Source organism: Carya illinoinensis, chromosome 8, assembly GCF_018687715.1.
Source record: "Carya illinoinensis cultivar Pawnee chromosome 8, C.illinoinensisPawnee_v1, whole genome shotgun sequence".
Taxonomy (NCBI): Eukaryota; Viridiplantae; Streptophyta; class Magnoliopsida; order Fagales; family Juglandaceae; genus Carya; species Carya illinoinensis.
In genome coordinates, this window is record NC_056759.1 from 31010658 (window position 1) to 31017865 (window position 7208).

The window sequence follows — 7208 nt, forward strand, 5'->3', positions numbered from 1 at the left end:
TAACAAATAGCATAGTAAACAAACTTTATACACAGGTTGCTCTTAGCAACATATTACTTACATGCTATTCATCAAAACATGGTTTTAACAAGCCAACCATTCAAAAACCACCTAATCTAAACCATATACAACAGTATGTTTACATGATATTATCCAAACCAAGCAAACACTATTACAAATGTCATAACCCAGTACAAAAATAACAATTTCCGCTTTTCCTTTTTCAGATTCTTCACTATCTTTTTCACTTTATCTTCTCTTTTCCGAATGTCATACTCGCGATATAGTACATCATCCTACGTCTTCGAAACCTTATTCTCTCTTGCACGAAAATTCTCTTCTAGCAGATAAAGTATATCCGCCCATACAAAAAATTCACACATTGCATTTCCCTGCACACAGTGCAAACTCCCAATTAAATTGATAAAATACCAACCACAATCAGAAACTTATTATGCAAATTTAACAAATAACAAGTTTACCGTATTATAATTTGGGCAAGCAAAAAATCTCCTTCTAGGATTTTTCTTCATGTGAGACGTCTTTAATGTAGTTTTCAAACCACACTAACAAGTTGGTGACGCAATTTGAGAATCATTAACCACAGATGATGAATGAGATGATGCCATGCGTACTTCAGAACAACCGAAGACATTCAACATCAAATTGTGAGAAAGTAAATAATCCATATCATCTGCAAAATCCTCAAGTTTGAAACTGACCTAGTAATACATGATCTGTTAAACAAGATTTTATATCTTTTAAATCCAGACATTAGCATCAAAATGGACAATTCTCAATTATCAAACATTTTCTAATTTAGCAACCGATCGATACATTATCAGAAATTTACATACATTTACATTCACCATAATTGGAATAAGGAACATGATTTTTCAGTTAACCATACTGTAAAATACAGAACGATAGCCAAATTGAAAAATACAGAACCATATTTATGTAAACCATGAGTGAAGGCAATCTGGAAAATTTGTACCTACTCCACTTTTGCAATCTGTAAGAAGATCCCTACTCTAGTTTCGCAATCTGTAAAATACCAAGAACAGTTTAGAACCTTTCGTGTAACCTTTCGTGGGGAAAAATTTACCTTTCTCAATGGGGAGTGATAGGAATGGGCTATGTCGCAGAGCATCAAGGTGCTGAAGGTTTCGGTTGTTGAAATGGAGAATCTGGCTTTGACTAACGGCGTAGAGTCTCGGGACCAAAACAGGGATGGGTTTCAAAGTTTCAGACCATATGGTTTCACTGAACGGCGTGGGGTTTCGGGAGGGACACTGGCCGATGGGTTTCCACGTTTGAGAGCATTTGGTTTCACCGAATGGCGACGGGTTTCGAGAGGGAGACTGGCCGGTGGGTTTCGCCATTTCAGACCATATGGTTTCACCGAATGACGTTCGCTTTCGGGAGGGAAACTAGCCGGTGGGTTTCGACGTCGAAGCGCACTTGGTTTCGAGAGGGACCTCTGTCGATGGCTCCGGGGGGGTTGGGGGCTTTGATGGCTCGGTGGGGGGTTGGGGGGCCAGTGGGTTTCGCCGTTTCAGACCATATGGTTTCACCGAACGGCGTTCACTTTCGGGAGGAAAACTGGCCAATGGGTTTCGACGTTGAAGCGCATTTGGTTTCGGGAGGGACCTCCGTCGATGGCTTTGGGGGGTTGGGGGGTCGGTGGGTTTCGCCGTTTCAGACCATATGGTTTCACCGAACGGCGTTCACTTTCAGGAGGGAAACTGGCTGGTGGGTTTCGACGTCGAAGCGCATCTAGTTTCGGGAGGGACCTCCGTCGATGGCTCTGGGGGGTTGGGGGCTTCGATGGCTTAGTGGGGCTTTGGGGGCTTTGGGGGCTTCGATGGCTCTTGGGGGGAAATGGAGGGATTCACACGGATTCAGGAGGAATGGAGGGATTCACACGGATTCAATCTAACCGGTTCGATTCAACCATATTAATGAGCCGGTTTATACGTCATGGCTTCTATGGCTGCAGCGGAATAGTGGCTTCTGAGTAGATTAATTATAAAAATATATATACAATTTTATTAATAGACATTTTGTTAATGATTAAATAAAAATAAAAATAATAAATGGATAGTAAAAATAAACCTTATCATTATCCTTTCTTCCCAATCTCCTCCATTTGTTTGGACTTCAAAACCCTCTTCGTCTCTCTCTCTCTCGTACGCACTGCACCCTATTTTCTCGGATTTTGACTCGAGCATTTGGTGTCTACGATTCACAATCTCTCTCCATTTTGTTCAGGATCGGTGATCCTGTCTCTGTCGGTGATGTGTACCTCGTCTTCTCCTGTGTGTTTTTTCCTGCTTGAATCTCTGCACTAGTTGTTGCTGATTTCAATTTAGAAAGGGACGGAAATTCCGGTTTTTTTCTTTTCTTTTTTTTTTTTTTTTTCTAGATTTTTCTGACATTAATCTCTGTTGGCTAATGTAGTGATGTGCCTTGCCACGTGGCAAGGCCACTGGGGCAAACGGAGGGGGCACCAAAAGGGCATCCCATTTGCAAATAAATAATACGCAACGCAGCCAAATGGTTACTGCTCTAAAAACCCTGTAATATCAAAATCCCCATCTCCTTTGATCTCTTCAACTTGTATCGACGACCCCCTTAGGTACTCTCTCTCTCTCTCTCTCTCTCTCTCTCGCGTTTAGTTGTGTTTAACTTATTGATCCGTGAGGACGGTGTGGAACAATTGAAAATGAATGGGATATTCCACATTATGATTCATATTAAAACTTTCCTTGATGTTTTCTATGTAAGCGCTTCTCTGGGATTTGGGTATGTTCTTTGGTGACTTAATTTCGTGTTTACCTTGTAAATTCAACTCATTTATTGAATTTCATCGCTTTTTTGAAGTTGGGTTTGTGTTAGTCTCAGTTTTGAAAGAATTTGCTCTAGGAATTATGTGATCTCATGCTATTGGTTCTCGAGTATCTGCTGCTGATAACACCGAATATTATTTCCTCTTTTCTTTCTTCCTATGAAAACTGATAATTATTTGGTTGTCAAGAACGCCGTTTTTCGTTTATGGTAAAATTTAAGAATAAGCTGAGTAGTGAATACTGGGAAAATGTACGAAAATAAAGAACCAGAAGATTTTCAGAGTGGCAATCTTAGAAATAATTAGAATCACTTCCATGCTTCTTTTCCCCATTGAGACTAGGCCAGATTCACTCTGCAGCCATCCTAACACTTCCCCCTCATTCGTGATAAGATAAGATTGCTTTATTTTTACAGCGTGTGGCATGGGCTAGTGTTGAAGGTTCAGGATGATTTACCTTCAAGGAGCGAACTTCTCCTTATATTTGGGCTTGGGTATTAGTTCTACGGGAAACAATGGGTTGAGGTTCAGTGTAATTTTTTGGGTATTTTGGGTAGTTTTGGGATTAGTGTATTTTGGGTTGTTTTTCACGGGCTTTTTTGGGTCATTAGGGGCACTTCATTATGGGCTAGGTGTTTTCTTGTATACATTCAGTGTACTTGGTTGCTCCTTTTGATATATCAAATATTTTTACTTATATAAAAAAAAATGAATCATGATGTAACTATCTGCAACTGGCCGTACTGCCTTCTGAACTGGGCTTATCTTACAACCTTCAAGTCTTACTACATTGGTACAGCATTAAGTTTGGCTGATGCATATCTTTGTGAGCTACTTCATTGGTATGGGCTATTAGAATTCAGGCCAATTGTACTGGGAAAGGAATTAATTCTGTTACTTAGACAACAAATTCTTAAGTCATGAATTTGATTAAGATGCTGTTACTTCGCAATTCTTGGATGGTAAAGAATCTGGTTTATTATTTAATGCTTCTATACTCAAAAGCAGTTTAATGGGTTTTAACAGCGACATATGGGAACCGGGGGAGTTATTAGTGATAAGTGGTCTATGAGGATTCTGTGGCTCTGTGCAATCGGAAGTGCAGTGGGTATGCATTCCTAACCCTTTTTTGTTTTATGAAACGAATCTGATCTGAGAATCTCCAACCCTTTTTTGTCATAGTTTTATATCAATGAATCTTATATGAATGCCAAATTGAAGGGTTGCAAGTTTATTAGTACTAATTGCCTCAATGATCTTTTCTTTTCCCTCCTCTTTGGTGGTGGTGGTGCTTACTACTTGTTTAGGCCTATATATGGTTGCTGTAGAAAGACAAACACAGAACAGGAACCGGATGTTGGCTGCGAATTTGAAGGCAATGGAGGATGAAGGCAAGCATGCTTAAATACAGGCATGTAACATGATAGAAAGTTTGTAAAAAAATTTTGAAGTGCATTCCCAGGTTTCCAGATTGGGCCATCTGTTTATGCACGATGTTTCTTCTTTTCCCATTTTCCCCCTCTCATGACATCAAATTTTCCAAACTGGTCGGCAGGCCACTCTTTGATAACTATTAACTAACTTTCTTCTTAAGTTTAGACCATATATCGAGCTTGGTTGGACAGGTTCAACATCTTCCTTGGTGGCACTTTAGTTTCTTTCTTTCTTTCTTCTTTTTTTTTTAATCTTTTTCACTCATGGGCTCAATGTTGGGAAGACAGTCCATGCCCTTACATCTGGAGGATTTCTACATTGACATGGAGAATATCACGGTTGGCAACTTGGTATGGCTTTGGTAGCCACTGCATGCAGCTGGAGGATTTCAGTAACTCGGAGAAGAACAGTCTCCAAGACACTAATTTTCCGAAAGTGGTTAGATCCCGTCTACCACAATGTCTCAGTCCATCAGCGGTAAGCGGAAGCCTCCAGATGAGTACTAGGGATTGTTCTTTTAAGGCATATATATAAAAGCCATGCATCATCCGCTTCTCACGAGCAAACTATACAAATAATATGGGAAATGGCATTTCCAGTAAACTCATTCAATTTGCCATTAAAACCTAATGGCGATACCTTACGGAACATAATGTGTATAAATCACTGTTGGCATGGGATAAATTTTAGAGTGATGCTACAGGTACCCAAAAAAGCTCCCAAATGCACTTTTTTATTTTATTTTTATATTCTTAAATATTTAAAAATAAAATCACACCATCACTTAAAAAAATTTACTTAATCACTAAGTAAAAAAAAAAAAAAGTATTCGGTTAAAAAAAAAAAAAAAAAGGCTCCCAAATTCGGGAGTTTTAGTATTTCTCTAAATTTTATCCCATGCCAACAATGATTATCTCAGTCTGGCATAGACTATCTTCCTTGAGCTTGGTGGGAAACTTAAAAAGAAGGATACAAGATAAATCTAATTAAGAGAGTAGTAGTAATCCTATCACTCTCCTCTTAAAAATAAAATTTTGCTCTTGAAATTTGAGAGGTCAAACATTAATGTCAAAGCAGGATACAAGATACCACTCGGAGCATATATATCATCATTAATACCCAAACAATTAAGGATACTTCTCTCTCATGTCTGCTCGTAGAGGCGATTTCATTGTACTCGCATTAGTTTCTTAGTAGTACATCACGTCTAGTACTCCTAGGATAACCATGTCATCCGAAATCTCCACTTCCAAAACAATCTTACTACAACACTCAGTAAATAACAATGATTATCATCTTCACACAATAAACTGTGCTAACCTCAAACAACTCATATTCTATAACTTGCAAACTTTCATTGTATGCTACACTTTGGTAACCTATTAGCCACTTTTAAAGTTAACCATCAATAACATAATTGGTACAACTGAATGATTAATCTTTAACCACAAGTATTGTCTCCCCACAAAATCCTCAAAATGAGCACGAAATTTTAACCCTTAATTATAACACAAAATATCATGCTCATGCTACGCACTCTCATAATTCACCGAAATGCATAAAAACTATGTCCTCATAAATTAATACCATCAAGTACAAGCTCAATCAATACCTACTAACAAGAAAACCTTTACCACATTTTGGTAGAAAATACTCTATTTTCCAAAACCATAAATTACCACCTATATTCCTCAATTAGCTCTTGCTGGCTTACTCAAAATTAATATTCCCCATAATACCTCCATGATCATTGACAGAAACCAATACCATTTAACTTCAACATCCCAAATTTAAAACAAGCATCATCATCTAAAAAATACACACGTCTCATCTAAGATAAGAAATATCCTTAAAAGGCTTGAATCCATTTTGACTAACCAATAAAAGCGCTTATAAACTTCTACCCGACAACTTATACTTACAAGCTCATCACCTAAATTCTGAATATCATCTAATCTGGTGGTGACTAAACTCAACACGAATCACCATTGAATTCACCAAAACATTATTAAAACATTCTTGGTAATTCGCCCACTTGCTTCTACTCTTATAAGCTCTAGTATTAATACGACTAATTCCTTCAATCGCACATCAAAATTAAACCTCAAGGCAGGCCATACTGCTCGAATCTTCAATCCACCAAAAGCTATTGTACAACATTCATAGATCCTAATGCCTTATTACATCATAAATATGGTTATGCTATCCACCGTTGATGCCTAAGTTTCAATTTCCAAGACTTGTCATACACCACGCATGGCGACCTAACAATCTCTCTTTAAATTAAATAACAATGTCCATAATTCTCTCAACAGGACACTCAATCTCCAAAAGAAATTTAAATTCCTATACAATCTCAAATCATAACTAATTCTTGAAGATAATCACAACAATTACTGCTAACCATCACTTCATTGGGTATGACGCTTCGACTGAACACTCCAATCGACTCACCAGAAACTCAAAACTAAGATCTTTTGAATCTAATACTATCGCATTGAATCCACCTCAGCACCTACCAAAACCACTTCTTCCAAGCCAAAAAAATGAAACAAGTACCTGTACTCTCCAAAATCCATACACACTCGCCACTACTACGCATCGATCTCATGCATCCTTAACCAAAACCAATACTCCTCCAAACGTGCAAGTGATCCATCACTTCCATTTCCATCATCTCGACCTATATCCTCGAAATCAACAAGAATCATTTTCCAAATCTGCACCACCATCTGTTATCCTTAAAATTGATATGGATCAAATCCTAAACTTGCCACTACAACCTCGAGTTAAACAATCATTTTCCGAATTAGATCGATATCTCCAATCCTCAGAAAATACACGCACTAGATCATAACCTACAATCCCCAAAGAAATACTCTCCTGAAAAATTCTCATATCGGTAACTCAACCCTAATCAATC

General features: G+C 38.1%; 1 long non-coding RNA gene across 6 annotated transcripts; it reads left to right on the forward strand.

Moving 5' to 3' along the window:
- The first annotated feature begins 2149 nt into the window (after nucleotides 1–2149).
- LOC122318888 lies at nucleotides 2150–4486 on the forward strand. 6 transcript variants are annotated; one of them, XR_006244929.1, is made up of 5 exons: nucleotides 2163–2192; nucleotides 2275–2321; nucleotides 2464–2641; nucleotides 3878–3959; nucleotides 4159–4486. It is a non-coding gene; the product is annotated as an uncharacterized LOC122318888 (long non-coding RNA). The 6 variants fall into 6 exon arrangements; XR_006244927.1 differs by having other exon boundaries at nucleotides 2150–2192; nucleotides 2275–2641; XR_006244925.1 differs by having other exon boundaries at nucleotides 2176–2297.
- The last annotated feature ends 2722 nt before the right edge of the window (nucleotides 4487–7208 follow it).